This window comes from Lepidochelys kempii, chromosome 7 (assembly GCF_965140285.1).
Source record: "Lepidochelys kempii isolate rLepKem1 chromosome 7, rLepKem1.hap1, whole genome shotgun sequence".
Taxonomy (NCBI): Eukaryota; Metazoa; Chordata; order Testudines; family Cheloniidae; genus Lepidochelys; species Lepidochelys kempii.
The window spans coordinates 87618423-87638023 of NC_136386.1; the positions used below are offsets into that span (position 1 = coordinate 87618423).

General features: G+C 40.3%; 1 protein-coding gene across 6 annotated transcripts in view; it reads left to right on the top strand.

Moving 5' to 3' along the window:
* PCDH15 (protocadherin related 15) overlaps nt 1–19601 on the top strand; it is a 1335873-nt gene that overhangs the window by 261354 nt on the left and 1054918 nt on the right. For all 6 annotated transcript variants that reach the window (XM_073353680.2, XM_073353679.2, XM_073353690.2 and 3 more), the window contains exon 2: nt 9812–9889. The gene's annotated coding sequence lies outside the window, so the exon portion shown is untranslated. The remainder of the gene's footprint in view (nt 1–9811; nt 9890–19601) is intronic.

A 19601-nucleotide genomic window follows, 5' to 3' on the forward strand; every position in this document is an offset into this window, starting at 1 on the left:
AATTGTGTTCCTCATTTTCTAGGTGCCTGCTTTGAGACCCTCTGGTCTGATTTGCACAATGTTGAGCACTCACAGCTGCAGCTGAAGTTAACGGGAGTTGTACTTGAATACGTATGCTGGCTCTGTGGATGAGGGGAAAGCAGTGGATGTGTTATTCCTCGACTTTAGCAAAGCTTTGGATACGGTCTCCCACAGTATTCTTGCCAGCAAGTTAAAGAAGTATGGGCTAGATGGATGGACAATAAGGTGGATAGAAAGCTGGCTAGATCGTCTGGCTCAACAGATAGCGATCAATGGCTCCATGTCTAGTTGGCAGCCGGTGTCAAGCAGAGTGTCCCAAGGGTCGGTCCTGGGCTGGTTTTGTTCAATATCTTCATTAATGATCTGGAGGATGGCGTTGACTGCATCCTCAGCAAGTTTGCAGATGACACTAAACTGGGAGGAGTGGTAGATACGCTGGAGGGTAGGGATAGGATACAGAGGGCCCTAGAGGATTGGGCCAAAAGAAATCTGATGAGGTTCCACAAGGACAAGTGCAGAGTCCTGCACTTAGGACGGAAGAATCCCATGCACCACTACAGACTAGGGACCGAATGGCTAAGCAGCAGTTCTGAAGAAAAGGACCTAGGGGTTACAGTGGACGAGAAGCTAGATATGAGTCCAAAGAGGATGGATCTAGACTGTTCTCAGTGGTACCAGATGACAGAACAAGGAGTAATGGTCTCAAGTTGCAGTGGGGGAGGTTTAGGTTGGATGTTAGGAAAAACTTTTTCAGTAGGAGGGTGGTAAAGCACTGGAACGGGTTACCTAAGGAGGTGGTGGAATCTCCTTCCTTAGAGGTTTTCAAGGTCAGGCTTGACAAAGCCCTGGCTGGGATGATTTAGTTGGGGATTGGTCCTGCTTTGAGCAGGGAGTTGGACTAGATGACCTCCTGAGCTCCCCTCCCCACAACCCCCTTTGCAACCAGGGGTTGCAGTGCTGACCAGTAGGCCACACTTCCCAACCAGACCCTGAGTGAGGACTATTACAAGTGCCAAAGCACCAAGTTTGGTCGGGACTCACTGTGGGCATTGTACTAGCTACTCCTTTCTCAGGAGGCTGGGGAAAAAAATTCTCTCACCATCAGATTGGCCAAGGTGGAGTGGGGGGAGGATTGCCTTCCCCAAAGCAGGTTTAAAGGGGTCTCTGTTGCTGTGAGTAGGGAAGGGAGTTATGTAATGAGTTGCAGCATCATAGCCTAAGTGAAGGGCAGATGTCCAGTGCAGGTACACTGTAGGGCGAGGATACAGTGGCTGGATAAGTGGCTTCCTAAAAGACTTAAAGGAGGTGTTTGTTAGAGGAACTGAAGGAGTGTGGGTTTCAGGGCTGCTATGACTGGCATGGCAGGGAGCCAGTGCCCCCTTCTTTAACAGTCCACCTGAACCCTCATTCAAGGGCGGGAGGGGGATGGTAAGGTCCCAGCAATGGATTGGCTGGGGACCAGGATGGAAAAAGTGGGGACTGGTGGAAGCCCCTGGGTAGATATTGAAATGATTGTGGAGTTGCCTGCACTCACTTCTATCTGCCCAGTAGTCCCAGACATCTAATTATAAAATTGCATCATGATTAAACCACATCCAGTGTCTCCTGTCCTTTTGGTGTAACTGGACAATACTGCAGTAAGCTAGTTGTTTGCTTCTCGTTGCAAAAAATGCTTTTTTCCCAATATGTGTTAGCAAAGGAGCATTGATCTACAAGCAAATTAATCTTTTAAAGAATAAATCACTTCAGTAATGTTTCATTAGACATAGCCACTCACTGGTCTTCTGTATAGTTCTTGGCTTCTAAATCACCAAATACATATTCAATAAAACATAATTTAGAGAATGGCATGTTCTATATTAGCTATCTCAGCAGGAAAAATGTAATAATATTCATGCTTTCGACCAAGGTTAAAGATGAGTTTAGGTAGTTATAGTTACATACTGTGATACAGAATGTCTTTCCAGACTTCACACTTGTATTACAATTTATAATATTAGCACTTCTTTAAAAAAATAAAAGGTCCCAGACCACACTACTTGTTCAGTATTGAAGTCTTTAGTAGAACACACACATTAATCCTTGTGTTCACAGCCAAAGTCCTCTACATCTTTTTGAAACTAAAGCCAGTGTTTTTATTTGATGTCTTGCCTACCATTCTTTAAGATAAATGCCCTATGCCTTTAATCTGAAATAGTTTTTCACTTTTCAGTGTAGCAGCCGTGTTAGTCTGTATTCGCAAAAAGAAAAGGAGTACTAGTGGCACCTTACAGACTAACTGATTTATTTGAGCATAAGCTTTCGTGAGCTACAGCTCACTTCATCGGATGCATTCAGTGGAAAAAAAAATTTCATCTTGTAGCAAATCGCTCTATGCTGAGATCTTTTTGAAATCAACATAGAATTGGCAAAGCCTTCACTAATTTTGTATTGCTTATATTCACATGAAGGAAAGATCTTTCTTAAACCTGTTGGAGAAGTTGCTTTAAAAGGATGCATTTTGGTGAGATGAAGGTAAATTTTGTATATTGGGTAGAATTGGCAATTTTTACCTTTTTGCTAGTTGCACAAAACAATGATACAGATTTCTTCTATGCTTAACAAAAAAACAACTCCTGTATTTCCACCACAGAGACGCTGAAAGTCAGAGTCAATTCTACTTACAGATGTCATGACACATTTTTATGGGCTGAATCTTAGCCATGTGATTATTAGTACTTAGGCTCAGAATGGAAAACTGTGAGAGATGGAACTATCTAGGACTATGAAAGAAGTAGTGACTATTTAAAATTGAGCACCAGCAGGTATGTATTTTTCTTGGTTTTAAAAATGAGTAGGTTAAAAAATTTGTGTGCTAATTTGTGAGAGAGAGACATATATGTCAATATCTTCCTGGTAATAGAAACAAAGTATGAGTGCAATATTCCAGGTGCAGTTGCTTCAGACTTGTGTGTGTATGTATACTGCCCCGTATTGATGATTTCCTTGTTTTTGGTGATTTTGTCTATGCAACCCAAAATTGTATTGGCCGCCTTTAGTTTTTTTGCAGCTACATTGCACTGCAAGTTCAGGTCTAGATTTCTCTTTACTACTGCCAGAGGGGTGGGCTTTTCAAAAGCACCTAAGTGAGTTAGGAGCACAAATACCATTTAATGAAAATTAATGGGGCTTGTGCTCCTAATTCATTAAATGTGCATTTGAAAATCCACCTTAAATCTTTCAGTATTACTGCTTCCGAGGTCTCTCCCTCGCACTCAGTATTAATGTAATTCAGATATGTTAGTTTGCATTCTTCCAAGTTAAATATTGTGTTATTCCATTGGAGCTTATTTTTGTAATCCTTTTATTTCCCTTTGCTGCTGCTATTAATCATTTACATTGTGTTTGCACCTAGAGGCCTGAACTAGATCAAGGCCTCAATTGTGCTATGCGCTGTACAGATATATGCTAAATAAAAGTCCTTGCCTTGAAGAGTTGACAGCCTAATTAGACAGGTCATAAGAGGAGGCTGAGATAAGCAAGTGGGTAGGGAGGGGATATTAACAAAATATTATGATACTTTAGGTCAAACTAGCTGTATTTGCTAGTATCATCCAATCAGTAGCAATAATCACAACTTGTGCTGTCTGCATCAAGGAAAAGGTGACTTCTCAGCAGGAAGTGAGAGGAGAAGGTGGTGGCTTTACAGATTTTGCTCAGGAGCTTTTGCATTTGTATTATGTTTCTCCTTAACAGGTGTTTTTGGCTCCTTTCAATTTTGTGCTGTCTATAGATATGTCCTTTCTACTAGAACCCTAAGGAGCTGTATTTAATTTGTATCAGATAACAGAGGAGTAGCAGTACCAATAAAGGCAAGGTTAGAGACCAGGGTTAAAATGCAGCAAGGACCTATTTTTAGTTGTAGTTGGCCTTCTTTCCAGGGGTGATGACTAACTTCCCGGTAACACTGCAATTGTCAACCACATTACAGACATTCTGTAGTGTGGCTTATGCACATCTGGTTGTCACTGGAGATTGCAGAAACTGCAGCCCTCTTGCTACAAGGAAGAAAGGGAGAAATATTGAATATAAAATACTGGATTATTTAGAGCTAATTGAGGACATTTCTCACCCCCACAGTGGTGGGTTATCAGGCTTCTTCAGGTCCTGGAGCAAGCAAGTTGTGTTCCTGAGCTGGGGCATGGGGGAGGGGCGATTCTAAGTCTAGTGGTGATGGGTGTCAGGTAGGAGGACAAAGAGTTTGGAGCATGGGGGAAGGGGTTATGCATACCAGAGTGCAGTTGTTCTGACCTATAAAGAGGTTAAGCAGCAGGAGGATGGATTCTCAGCCTAAAGGGATAAGTGTTTGTATGTCTGGGATGGAGAGGTATTTCCAACCGGCAATATGTTGAAGGGAATTGGGGAGGTTCTGAGCTTGGAGAGGAATGGGCTGGGATTGGCAAATTGATTGCAGGGAGAAATGAGACTGAGAATACAGGTGTATGTATGGGGCAGCATGGCGGTAAAGAGTTTGATTGGATGGGAGGAAGTTGGGACTAGGAGAAAATCGTGAAGAATTGTTGGGTAAATACTGTTTTCTCCGACCTTATCCTTTAAAGTAAGGTATCCCAGTTTTTCATTCTGAAAGCAGGAGGTGGTGTGAGAGTGAGGAAGAGCTCACTTTTCTTCCTTATTCTCCACCAAAACACAGATCTTTGACATCCCCAACTAGTGTTTGATTTCATTTTGATCAGGTTACTGAGATGTGTGTCTGGGGGTATTGGGTAAGGAGAGCATTGTGCTAGCTGCAACCCCACTAATTATTCTGGATACCAGTCATCTTTGCTCTTGTCTCATTGATCAAAAACACCATAGGCAGTAACTGATCTTTCAAGCACTTAAATGAAAAGATTCCTCTGAATCCTTTAATCCACCATGGACATAGGCTGATAAAACTAATGCATTTTCTTACTTGTTTGTAGTAACCTGTAGTTATATGAAAATTAGGTATCTCCCACTAAGATCAGTCATATAAATAATTTCTTCCTGTACACAGTGGGCATGAATGATCAGTTTCAACACTGATTTTGACATATGCTCAATACACATAGAATTGGTAGTGTTTTACTCACTTTCCTACTGCCTCCCGTTTCTCAGCATTCATTACTTGTGCAACCCAGAGGGAGAATGTGGTGGCAAGTCAGAGTTAACACTAGCAGATTTTTTTTGAATCCTCTTCTCCTCCCATAGGTTCTTCCAGGAGAAGGGGCATGAGATCTTATAACTCTGAAGTTCAAAAATTTCAGAACTCTTTTTAGTATTTGATATTCAATGAGGCAGAAACAGTTTGATAGTTGATGCAATTAGTTTTGTCCTATTACAATTCTGTGAATAGGAAGAATGGTAAAAGAACTCTTTGGCTTTTTAATTTTTAAACTGTTTTAAATACTCTTATTTTTATCCGTCGTGTTCCTTATCCAGAATGTCTTTTACTTCTGAGTAATTAAATCAAATAGTTATGGATGATGATAATGTATATAATACTGTAAAATGCACACAGTGCTTTATAAACCAAGTATCATAGAATCATAGAATCATAGAATATCAGGGTTGGAAGGGACCCCAGAAGGTCATCTAGTCCAACCCCCTGCTCGAAGCAGGACCAATTCCCAGTTAAATCATCCCAGCCAGGGCTTTGTCAAGCCTGACCTTAAAAACCTCTAAGGAAGGAGATTCTACCACCTCCCTAGGTAACGCATTCCAGTGTTTCACCACCCTCTTAGTGAAAAAGTTTTTCCTAATATCCAATCTAAACCTCCCCCAAAGTAAGGGCTGTTCTCTGCCCCAGGGAGATGTCCATCTGAGACACACGACAGAAGTTCAGCTAAGGGATGGCATGTGAGGGAGTAGTGAGAAAAAAGTAAAAAGAATCGCTTTAAAAAAAATTAAGGATGGATTTGAAGGAGTGGGTCTGGGTGCATAGTTGGCAAGAACTGGGAGATACAGTCATGCAGACACCCTAACTCTTTCAGGGCAAAAGTAGCCAAGGATGAAAGTGCTTTCACTTCTATACTTAGCCTTTCAGCCTCTAAACTAGAGCAGAAGATCAAATTGAGGCAACAAGGTGTTGATTTCAAGGAGGGGGAGCAAATACTGAATCTTTCTTTTGGGGAGGGGAATGCAATGGCCCAGAGATGTAGTTGTCTGTCTTTTGGTGCTTGTCTAACACAATATGATAGGTCTTGAGCAGGCTATGGAGCATTATGAGCACTAGTTCTTCACTAAAACACAGGTTCATCCGGCTGTTGTGCAGCTAGAGGACAACGTTTTTTTCAGGTGCTGATGCAGGTAACTATTTTGTCATGAGGTTGTAGTCATGAAAGAGGACACTTTGCTCTATCACCAGGCAGCTCCTCTGATAGTATTACAACTGGTACATTAGGATGGACTGCTAGCTCTTCATGTTTTTGGGCTCCTGTGTAGTTTCCTCCGTTGTTGGTAATGGCAAATGCCCTGGCAATGCCTTTTGTCTTTGTGATACAAAATGAAAAGTGGGATCTCTGCAAGTGTTGCACTTAATGTACTCCCATCACTAGAAACAAATCATGATATCAAAGTTGCATCTTGGCTTTTTACAGAAACAGGAGAGGGAGATTTCAAATACCATTTCCAACCTGGAATACTGGGGCTATCTTTCAGCCAGAAGCCTTGCCATCAAATACATAGGAATTCAGCCTCTTCTCCTCAAGCCATTATTTTCACAAGTACCTAGACCAGGAGTATGCTAAATTGTAACCTGCAGGCCGCTTCCAGCCTGTCAGATGTTTTTATCCAGCGCTTGAACTTCAGCTGGGAAGCGGGGTCGAGGAGTTGCCTTGCTCCTGCTGGGGAGTGGGGCCGGGGGGTTGCCCCACTCCACTCGCCCGGCTCTCCCCAGTACTGACACACAATTCCACCATCTTCCGGCACACGTGACACCACACTGCACAGGTGCGACTTCACCGTGCTGTTTCTGGGATCAGAACCCCACCCCTACATGGCAGCCCCACCCCTACATGGCAGCACACCCAATCCTCTCCTGGTCTCTTATGGCCCCACCCTCGAGAGCCTCGAAACTGCCCAGGAGCTGTACCCATCCCAGCCAGGATGCCTCCGCCTGTGGCGGTGCCTGGTACGGCTGCCTTGGTGTCACTGCTGGCAGGGCCCCTAGAAGTCCTTGGTACTGCCTCTGTAGAGCCCCCCTGTCCATGCCACGCCCCATGAGTTCCTTCTTCCCCCACCTTGGTAAAATCCCTTATAGAGCCCCCCCCACCTCATGCTACACCCCATAAAGTCCTCCCTCCCCCACCAGGCATTCATGGCCTGCCATACGATTTACATACCCAGATGCGGCCCTCAGGCCAAAAAGTTTGCCCACCCCTGACCTAGACACTACAGAAACTCCCAAGTGGATGCTCAACCTTTCAAAGGAACATTTTGCAGCATGGTTTTTCTGGCAGTGATTGTTTAAATTTGGCAAAGACAAGTGTCTGCATCCCTAAAGGTGACCATTAGGCAGCTGCCTCCCTCCCTTTCAGTTGGTTTGGTGTGTCTATTACATGTTCTTTTATCTTATAATTGAAAAGGATGGTGCATCCTCAGACAGTCCCTTCTTTTGGCAAAGAGTAGTGTCAAAATGGCTTCTACTCACCTTCCTGACCACACGGAGTAGGCTCAGTCAATCAGGGCCACTACTTCATTACTAATCACAATCAATAAATCATCATAGGGCATTCAAAAACACTTTTAAATGAAATAAAGAAACTGGCTTCAAATAACCAAACTCATGAAGTATACCCAAACATGCAATGCCTAGGACATGCTCCTCTGTCTGATTTCATACAGCTTCTAAACATTGAACACAATGAGCACTATGAGAGTTCTCAAGCTAATTAAAGGGATACCTTATTCCCCCCATACACTCCAATTTGTAAGCACAAATATATATCAACATAAATGTTTCACCCAAGCCTTGTTAAGAAGCGTAATTAGATGAATTAAAACCCTGGTTCTAGCATGAGGGTTCTTTAAAGTGTGGCTATGCTTAAAAACTGGGAGCTGGTTTTCGTTGTTTGGTATTTGAACTGCCTCCTTCAAGACTGTGTGTTCAACAACATTTTTCAACCGTTGCTAATGTTGTTATGGATAATACAAAAGCCTTACTGCCACAAAGCATGGGGAGGGATCTACCATAATCAAACGTACCCCATTTTATTACCGCAGAATTAGAGGAGGTGGAACCATTGCTGTACGAGATAGAGTAAAACATTTAGTTAGCTATCTCAGTGGCCCTGCTAAATAGATGATGTTACCAACTGAAGTGTACAGTACTGTCTGTTTTATAATTCCAGGGAGTGTGTCAGTCATTCATAGGGATTGATAGGGTTTACTCTGATTTCTCCTTTTGAAGGCGGTGTTGTGCAGCAAAGCAAGTTAGCTTTCAGTTCATTTTTTTTTTCAGTTTAGCCAATGCTAAACAGACTTCTGAAGTAGCACATTTTTAAAGTTGATGAGTGGAGTGTTGCTGCACAGACATTTCTGCTTGTTAGTTTGTAAGCTGAATATGTCCCTTATAAAGATGACATGATATTACAATCAGGCTGATAATTGATAGGTAGTATTTTTTTTTGTTTGAGTATATTTTGTGTGTATGTACAGAATACTATATGGTTTGTTTTTTTCAATAAAGGAAAAGGGGCTTATCGTAGGAAATTTCAAGTGTTGCACACATTAAAATCTGAGGGAAGACTATGTACATTTTAAGAGTATACTATAAAATGTATGTATATATGAAAGAGCTATCTATTTGTATGTTTGTGGTAGATGCACACATCTTCACAAAATAAGTGGGTTTTGCCCTTTCCAGTTTCTATATCTTTTCATGTTTGTTCATAACCATTTAATTACAGTACATTTTTGTGTTCAATACCTGTTTTTAATTTTCAACTCAGATTCTACATGATCTCTTTCTAAATAGAGCCACTTTATTTCAACAAGTGTGCTATACCAGAATACTGCAATGCTTTCTCACTATAATTTTTCTTTTGTGCAACAGCAGTCTAAGAAAATTGTTGACTGAAAGCAAAGAAATGTCATTTAAAAAAAAAGTGGGCATTCTTTAGCCATAGGGATTCTCATATTTAAAAATGGTTTTCAGAAGTTTGGTGAGCTGGCTGTCACTTGCTTCTGTTTTATTTCTGTGTATGTGTGTGTTGGTTTTCATTTAAGATCATATCTCTGTGATTTTAAATATAGCTCCAATGCCTGTGGTGTAAGGAAATTAGAAATGTGACATAGTGATACATTGGTGTATTTCTGAAATCATACACACTCAGAAGTAACCATCCATCTAGTCAAACAACACATTTTCGTTGTATTGAGTATACTTACTGTAAATGTTAAATGTGCCTCACGTTAGCATAATAAACTGTATTTTAAAGTGTCATGTTTGAGCTGACTTTGTGCTTGCTTTGTTAGTTCTTTGGTCAAATGCCATAAGAAAATATGCACATGAGAATATTTTTCTCTATCGTGGAAGTAGAGGCTGTTACCTGAAGTGTAGATGATGGGATACACTGTGAGACATTAGTTATAAATCAAACCAATGCTCCTTATGAAATGCTCTGATTTATGAATGTAAGATTTACTTTTCTAAACTTGCTATAATTTATCTCCAATGTGGCAGTGTTCTGAAAGAAAATGAAATGCATCCACACTGTGCACTTGAGGTAAAGACCTTGATGTAGTATTAATCAATACCACTGTCTTCTAGGAAGATGGGCACATAATTCACCAGACACACTTGAAGCAGCTGTCATTTGGCTAGCTGACAGAGAGACAAGACAATAGGGTAAGTAGAACCTATTGTTTTGTTACTATAGAATGTTTGTTTATTTTTCCTTGTACTCTGGCTAAATAATACAAATAATTTATTTCAGGATGGGTTTTAGCTGTTTATGAATATTGGCTTTAGATAATTGTTGCCCCATATAACTGATCTAGATGATAACAAGTATTGTCCAAGATGAAAGAAGTGTTAGTACAAGATAATAAAAGCAGGAGTTTGTCTCCAGAGATGTGAGGTGCTGGTTGTTTTTCCTCTTATACGTTTATAACAAGCAATTCTGTTATCCAGTTTAGATTTCTTCTTCTTAATTCATTGCCTCATTCTGATGGAGGACATTTTTGGCAGTAAAGTAGTAGACCCATCACATCTATCATGACGTGTCAAAGATCTGTCAGATGGATGGCTCTTTTTGAAATTTGCTATTTCAGAAAAAACATACCTGAGCATTCTAGGCAGAAGTTTGACATTTTTGAGATGAAAATCAATCTTCTTCTATTTGTTGTTTCTGAACTAAGGCTTAAGCTGTGATTACAGAAGCAATGACTGTAAAATGTTTGGGGATACAAAATGGGAACAGAAACATTTAGATAAAACTTTGACAGATGTTGTCTTACTGTAACATAAACAGTGGAAACAATGTTGTAAGAGATGTACAAAATTAAAAAAAAATGAACTGCTGGCTTGCTGCTATTGTAAACATGTAAAAAATGCAATATACACCTCTGTACAGTTACTTAAGGGTAGAGAAATTAAACTTTAGTCCAGTCAGTGGCAAACTACTTTATAGTACATTTAGCAGGGGAGCAATGTCAAAAGGTTTAATGGATGAAAGTGGCTGTTAAGTATGTTAAGTGTCAAAAGGTTTAATGGATGTTAAGTGACTGTATGAAAGGTTCTGTATGAATCTTAAGCTGGGAAATTATTATTTTGCTGGGGATTGCCTGAAACCTTGATTAAGCTGGTGACTGTGATAACTTCCCTTCATTCAAAATATATAAAAGAAACAGTTAAGCTTCTGTTGGAGTAAAATATCTGAAACAATAGGAGTCACCACCAGAATGCAGGCCACACTTCAGGTCATTCAGGAGCTGAGCTGTGTGGGTGGGGAGTTTTCACTGGAGGCGGGGATGAGAAAGCAGGAGATGCAGTGTGAAACAGCAGAGAAACTGACAGAGAAGGTAATGGATAATAAGGGAAGTACTTGACGTGTGATCTCAAGAGAAGACTAAGAGAGAGCTTTTGGTTTAGAGTGTTGGCTGGAAAAAGAGGCTTGGAGTCCTGAGTGAGGAATCTCTTTTGGAGTCCTACTGTGTTCAGGGAAATAGGACTTTGTGTACGTTCTTTGGAAATAAACAGGATTGCATCATAGAAATACCAGACTCCATAGGAAGAGACTCCAATGGTCATGACCAGTGCTTAATTTTTATTTTATATATTCATAACGGATGCAGCAAACGCAGAGGTACTGGGGCTATGAACTGCCAAGCCTAGAGGTGCTGAGGCTCAGCCCTGGCAAACCCTGGAACAAATTAAGCCCTGGAAACAATGCACAATACCATGAATATTGGCCAACCCCTCATGTCAAAGGTGTAACATTATAGTTAAAGTGTTGTTGTTTTCTGGGAATATAAGAGACAGATCATCTCCATATATGTATGGATACAATGATGCTCAGCTCTCCTTACTTTTTTTTTAATTCTTCTTAATTTTGTTAAAGTTCCTTCAGAACAAATTTGAATGTCATTATATATTTTAAATGAACTAAAACAAAGCTAAGGCAATTTGATTCCCTAGTATCACAGAATATCAGGGTTGGAAGGGACCTCAGGAGGTCATGTAGTCCAACCCCCTGCTCAAAGTAGGACCAATTTTCAGCTAAATCATCCCAGCCAGGGCTTTGTCAAACCAGGCCTTGGATAGAAAGATTCGGGCAGAGACCGAATTCACAATGACTGTAACTGTAACAACTACAGCTGCATCATTATTATAAAAGTGAGTGAATGTTTTCCAATTTTTTTTAAAAAAGTCAATGTTAATGCAACTTTTATGGTTGTACATTTAAAAATATGATAAAAAGGCGATCCAGAAGTTAATACCAAAATTTTCAGTCTGGGTGCCTGAAATAGGAACCTAAAAACCAGATGTGAGCACATACGTAAAAATGACCTGGTAGTTTAAACTTGCTTTTTTTGTTGCTGTTTTGTGTGTGGTGGGATTTTTTTAGGGTGGAGGCGGGAATTTAAAGGTGCTATCTACTGACAGCTCTCACTGAAGAACTCTGCAAACAGAGGCACTCATCCTCAGCAGCACTATGTTCATGCTAAATTTCAAGACATTTATTTAGACCTGTTGGAATATGGCTATAATAATTTTACCTTGGGAAACTTTTTTTCCTCACGCTTTCAGCTCTAAAAAGGGATTTTGTTCAAATGTTTTTAAAAATCACCTTTGGAAAGACCAAACATTCCAGAAGGTGAATATAGCTGAAAGTGGGGATTGTGTAAAATTGGAAGAAGGGGGGACACAATGGAAACTAGTTTTGCAGTCTTAGTTAACCAGATGCTGCTTGTAACCGTTGGTAGTATATTAGCTGGTGTAATTAATATTATAGTACTTGTTTTAAATCAGAAATTTGTCTTCAGACTTTTTCAAATTAGTCACTGCACTAGGCTAACATGTATTTTCAACACAAATGATAATGTGTCAGCCACAGAATTATGATTTTATTTTGTTAATGGATGCAACAGGGCATTATTAGAAAAGGGATGATTTTGTACCTCTACGTTTTCAGCAACCAACAGTTTCAGGTATGATAACAGCAACGCTCCCCAAAATGCTTTAGATAATCTTTTAGTTAAATAACGTGACATGTAGAAGGTAGGAGTCATGCCTTATTTTGCAAAAGTTAACAATAAAAGAAGCTAGCTAAATCTGTTTTCTCTATTTCCAAGATGAAGATATTAGGATTGAGAAACCCATTCCAATGTAGACTCCATTAACACAGATTACCTTCAGCCCATTAAGCATTGCCATTAAGATGTTTTAAAGAAGTGTTTGTTTTTTAAAAGCTACATTGGAAAACCACTTTGGTTTTTAAAAGCATGTTTTCTGAGCCTCAAGAAAATGACTCTTCATCTTTATTTTGTACACCAGGTCATGTAGCAAACTCTACCTTTTTAAAACCATAACTTCTTAACTCAGAGCTTTGTTCTTGCGAGATTTAGACTCAGTTCATAGAATCATAGAATATCAGGGTTGGAAGGGACCTCAGGAGGTCATCTAGTCCAACCCCCTGCTCAAAGCAGGACCAATCCCCAACAAAATCATCCCAGCAAGGGCTTTGTCAAGCCTGACCTTGAAAACCTCTAAGGAAGAAGATTCCTCTACCTCCCTAGGTAACCCATTCCAGTGCTTTAGTGAAAAGGTTTTTTTCCTAATATCCAACCTAAACCTCCCCCACTGCAACTTGAGGCCATTACTCCTCGTTCTGTCACCTGCTACCAGTGAGAACAGTCCAGATCCATCCTCTTTGGAACCCCCTTTCAGGTAGTTGAAAGCAGATATCAAATCCCCCCTCATTCTTCTCTTCTGGGACTAAATAATCCCAGTTCCCTCAGCCTCTCCTCATAAATCAGGTGTTACAGTCCCCTAATCATTTTTGTTGCCCTCTGCTGGACATTTTCCAATTTTTCTACAGCATTCTAATTTTACAAATGTGTGTAAATCTATTTTATTTTTAGGTTACTATTGTTATTAACTGAAATACAAAATTTATAATTGTGTTTCCTTTCACTTCTGTAACCATAACAATCTGGAGTTGGTTATGTATACATCATGATATGGATACAAACTTGAAATAAATTTGGTTGTGTAACGTGTCACATAATAATGGTAGAACCCCTGGAATATTCTATACAACATTTTTATTTAGTTTTTATACATGTGATTCTCAGAGTACAAAATCTCATGCTTTATATTACAACAAACATTGAAGAATGCATTGAGATAATGTGAATAAACATGATGTGGTTATGTAATCTGTAAGGTTTTATCTTTGCCCCCCTCAATTTTCCACTTACAAATTCTCCAATTAATATACTTTCCAACCAAGAAATATCCTACTTCTCAGCTTCATCATCTTTCAGTCTCTTGACCAATAAACACTCAACCTGCACTGATACCTGTGAGGAAAAGGTGGATTTTTCAACTTCTGGTAGAACAAAGAGGGAAGCCAATTATAGTGTCAAAATTCCATACAAAAGACATATTGCCAGTGCCTGCTTCTTTTCCATGTAGACGGAGATCTGGCTCAAGTTCATCTGCTCATTTTAGCTGGGACTGGGAGAGAGTCAGTCCCTCAAGTAACCAAACCCTTCATAGGTGAAAATCAGCATCTTAGAATCACCCCAAGGCCAGTGCAACTCTTGCAGTTGTGGTAGTGTGTGTCCCGATATACTGAACTGTTCAACAGGCAGGCAGGCAGCCATATTATGCTGTTTATCATTCTTCATTAGATTGAATTTCAAAGTGGTCCCAAGGTGTATCTCCATTAAGAACTTTGTTTTGAGGTAGCAAGGACATAGAAGATGGAACAAGGTCCATCTTGAAAATAAAATACCACCCTCTTCTTGCCAAATATAGATGGATAATGTTGTTCTGCTACAGCAGCGCTTTTGTTTTTCCAAATCAACTCTGAATCAAATTAATCTCCAAAACTACAAACCTGAGTCACATACAGCAGGCATGCTTCTGCAATTTAGGGGTCTAGGTATTGTTTTGCCCAACTATTCAGATTGCTTCCCTGTTCATCAACATTGTTTCCAATTTGCCAGAATTAAGCTTGTCTTAATCCAAGCTTTGAATTCACAGAGACACTGGGTTATTTATGTCTCTGCCCCAATTGGGTTTGACTTGTTCTGGTTTACAGTCTGGAAACTAAACACTACTGCACATAAGTTTCTTTTAGAGTCGTCAGGCACTCTACCCTTCCACAGGAAAACCTTGATAATCTCCACCAAAAATGAAACCATATAGCCTTGTCCTTCAAGGATCAAATCTGTTGGTAAAGGGCAAACATTGCTTATAGAAGCCTACCAAATCCATCACTAAAGCAGTCTGGCAGCTGAAGAGGTACTGAGAATGAAGTAAGAAAATAGGTCCTTCACCGCTGCAGTCATGTGTTGACTTCAAGTTGAATAAGTTTGTCTAAAGCAAGAGAGTAACTGTCACGTATCCCACCTCTATATCAGAAATATTAGATCCAGAGTATGGCCAGTTGCGTAAATTGAGTCCAAAACACTTAGGATAATCTCACAGTTCTTAGAGCATCCAAAAAATCCTGAGTGGGACAGGAAACTTGTCAGTTACATGGACATTAACATCATGAAACAATATTAGCCTGTGTGCCTTCAAGTGTGCCATTGTAACTCTCACACCTCCTGCGTGTGGTACTCTGTCACCTCTCGTGGCACTGAGACCACTTAGAGTGAGATTAATGAGTCTGCTCTACAGCCTTAGCTAAGGGCCATGTGGCTTTTAGCTCATGCATTTAGCTCCAGAGGTCCCAGGTTAGATCCTGCCCAACGACGACTGGGTCTGTCGGTGTTACATCGGTACCTCGAGGAACCTGATTGTCTCAGCCAAGGCTTCCTTGCTGCTTTTGGGCAATCCATTAAACTAGAGCTAGCACCATTTGTATCCCATCCTGGTGGACTCATACCAGAGGGACGCACTGATTTGGATACATCAGTCATTGGCATGGGAGACCCAATACAAAAAGCATGGCCCTATTCCAGCCTGTCCTTTTTCATCCCATTTTGCATCCTGGACCCAGCTGGAGTCAGATGCAGCAGTCAGGTAGTGTCAACCAACCAGGATGCAAAGTTGGGGACCTCATCTTCAATAAGATCCCACATAGTCATGCACTAAGCTCCAGAGTTCCCAGGTTTGATCCCGCCCACCAACAAGCGGGGTCTGTCGGTGTTACATAGGTACTTAACTAATACATTCAGTTTCTCATGTATTGTCATCAGTATTTAGCAGTTTGTGAAAGTATTATAACAGTATTGAGAGAAGTGGCTGTCTTTTTTCTTTCTCACTCTGTCAACAACATGAAAAACTAATGTGTAAACTTGTCTTTTTTTGTTAAGCTGCAACAAAAAGCCAGACTGGTTATGATCGTTTAGATCACTTAGACATATACTATTTCCCTGTTAGTAGATGCCTGTGCTAATGCGGTACACAACATAGGCGCCAACTTCTACTGGCGCCGGTTGGTGCTTGACCCATCTCTGCCCCCGGCCCCTCCCTGACTCCACCCCTGCCCCGCCCTCTCCTGCCCCCATTCCAACCCCTTCCCCAAAGTCTCTGTCCCCTCCCTGCCCCATTCTGACTCCTTCCCCAAATCCCTGCCCCTGCTCTGCCTCCTTCCCTCTCCCTCCCAGAGCTTGCCACAACCGTTTGGCGGCAGCAAGCACTGGTAGGTAGGCTGAGGAGTGGGGACGCAGCACGCTCAGGGGAGGAGGTGGAGGCAGAGGAGGAGGTGAGGCGGCATAGGGTGGGGAGCTTGGCTGCCGGTGGGTGCAGAGCACCCACTAATTTTTCCCCATGGGTGCTCCAGCGCCTATGGTATACAAACACAATCTCTACTGTATAAATCTCTTTCCCTTGCTGCAGTTTGGTTTATTAACAAAAAACAATAAGATCACCTTGAATCTTCTCTCTAGGCTTGTCTGCTCCTTCAAGAATATTCATCCCACACGTAAGGTCCTTTTATCCCCAAGAACCACTCCACCTTCATGATATCCAAGTGACGTAATGACATACCTGCTGAGTGAGTCAGCAGAACCCACATAACACTTTACCAGATGGTTCCTCACCTAGTATAACTGGGTAGAATGGTGTAGCCAAGAGTGCCAGCCTGTTAAATTTTCTTTTTACTCACTTGCAATCCATTTTTGCAACTATATTGTCCTAATTTTTTTTTCAGATTTATGGTATAATCTCAATGCCATGTGGCTGCTTAGATTTTCTAACCTAGATGATAGTGCTGTGTACATTCTGTTTCTTTTAATGGTGAATCAGTATAAGCAGAAGTGATAGCTTGTTTATCATCCCTACATCTAATTGAGTTTGTTTGCCTATGGCATGTTCTCAGTGTAAAATTGACTGGGACCATAAAATGCAGAAACAATTTGCTTCTATAAGATAAATTCTGTTGTAGTGATTTTTGGGGGGGTTTCAAAACTGAAAGTACTTAGTACTATTGATGGAATTAAATGAACAGTTTAAGCTTCAGATGTGAGATTATTAATAAAATCTTAATATACTGCTTCATACATTTTAAAGATAATATCTTTATGGTGTTTTAAGAGATTGGCTGCTGTTGTATTTTGTTTTACTTTTAACACTTTTCTTTCTAGCTAATGTAGGGCTTAATCCTGCAAGGGAGAGGTGGATGGAGAAGAATATGTGGCCAGAACAGCCAAATGGCTGCTCATAATCTTGTGAGTTGATTGGCAATACCTGGCACCAAAATATGTCCATAAATATTGACTTTGCACACCACATTGGCATGCTCTGAACACAGGCTCTACGCCCTAGCTCCAAAATTTTTTCTTCCTTCACCATCCCCCGAAAGCATGTGTCAAAATATGTGAGTGGTGTCCCTGGTTTGCTTTGTTTTGCCATGTTTTGCTCCATGAAGTATTACCAGTGCAGCTGCTGATTATGTGCATGAATCACTGAAGCCTAAGGGCTTGCAGAATTAAGCCCATATTTTGCAAATGCTTCAGCAGTTATGCTTTGAGAATCTGATATGAAATTTTGAATGTGTGTATATATTTTATTATATTATTTCAGGTAGAATTATGCTAACCCATAAATGGAAACACTTGCCATTTGGGTGGTATTAGATGCAATTTGATCCTTTAATGAAAGACTGAGGTTGGCTGTACACTTTGCACATGAATTCAAATTAGCATTATAACTTGCTAGACAAGAAACTTGACACGTATCTTCTACGTTCTGTGGATATTTGGGCCAAAAATTAAAGAAAGTCTTTATCTTGTTGTCTAAAAACTAGTAAGTCTACGAGTTTTATATCTGCGCGCGCACACACACACACTTTTGTTTACTGTGGCTTTTAAAACTTAAGAATTTATTTTTAAAATTTATGTAGAATTGATTTAATCAGTTTCAATTTCATTGATCCATACTGAGCACATGCTAAGTAACTCTTATTGAAAATTTTATGTAAAGATAGACTTCATTAAAAGATTATCCCATACTTGATATATCTGAAAGGTTTTCTGATTCTTTAAAGATCCAGTGTTAAAGCCAGGGGTGAAAGTAACTTTCAACACTTACTGGTATGGGGCCTTGGGTGGAAGGGGCAGGGCTGTGGGGGTCAGTGTCCCCCAACCAGCCCATCCGTGTTGCCTGCCTAGCTACTATGTTGCCTGTTCAAAATGATATTTTAGAATGAAAGATCTCTTTATAAATTTATATTGACCATTTCCGTTCTTTGAATTAAAAGTAAATCCATTTGTGGAATTGGATCCTTAGTTGATTCAGCCCAACACCAGCTTCAGATACATAAATATGATTCACACTTTCAGAATTTCACAAAAGGGTTTTAATGCCTGTGACTAGTTGCATAATCATTTGCAAAATATGAGCTTGATTCTACAAGAGCATGGGAGATAGGGGAAATATGCATTTACTGCTCTGTGGGCACATATGCTCTGGCAGCAGGGTATGAGAAGCATGGCACACAAACACTTGCTTAGTAAGGACCTACTCCTTTAAATTGGTGAGTATTCTCAGCTTTCATTGAAGCCAGTTGGAGTAGGAAGTTCAACTCTATGCAGAATCAAGGCCTAAAGCTATAAATCATGAATTATGGTAAGTATATCCACTAAGGGGCAAACTCACTGGTGCTTACTTGAGCAGTACTCCTATTGGATTCAGTGGGAGTTATGGAGGCTTAGCACCTTCCAGAGTCGTCATGATTATTTTTCTTCTTAACTTTTACACACAAGATGGAAAATGTTGAATGGCTGGTTGGCTGTTAAGACCTGGATCACACTCTGGAGGAGGTTTGGCATCCAAATCCATGTTCAGAATTTGCAGTTTGGGCCTATTTATAATTTTTTCTATAGTTTAGAAACATTATTTTCCTTATGTTCTCTTCTCTTCTTCCACAACACTCCCTTGAGCATGTATCTCTGCATATTTCTTAGTTATTAAAGGCCAGCTTGTGATAGTCATACTCATGCTGAATAATACCTTTCAATACAAGTGAGTCCCACTGAGGTCATTGTAACTAGGAGCATCATGGTATGACTGTGTAAAATCAGTTCTTTATTGTTGGTCATATTTAAAAAAAAAAAAAAAAGGAAAAAAAACCCTATACCAATGAGTACTAACATCTAATGAAGATGAACTTCTTGTGTTCAAAATGGGGTTTGTACCAGTATGAGTCATGGCAGTATTTTCCTGTAGTAAGTCACATGGCTGTAAACCCCATTAATGTATCAGGGCAGTGCATCCACATTCGGGATTAGTATCAGTGTGGGTACCCTGGTGTAGCTATATTAGTGCAGATTTTCCTAATGTAGCCAGGCCTTAGAGAGGCATACCCATGACAAACCATGGAAAAGAAAATGAATATTTTTACATTAGTTTAGGAAATGCAGGTAACAAGTAGTGGGCC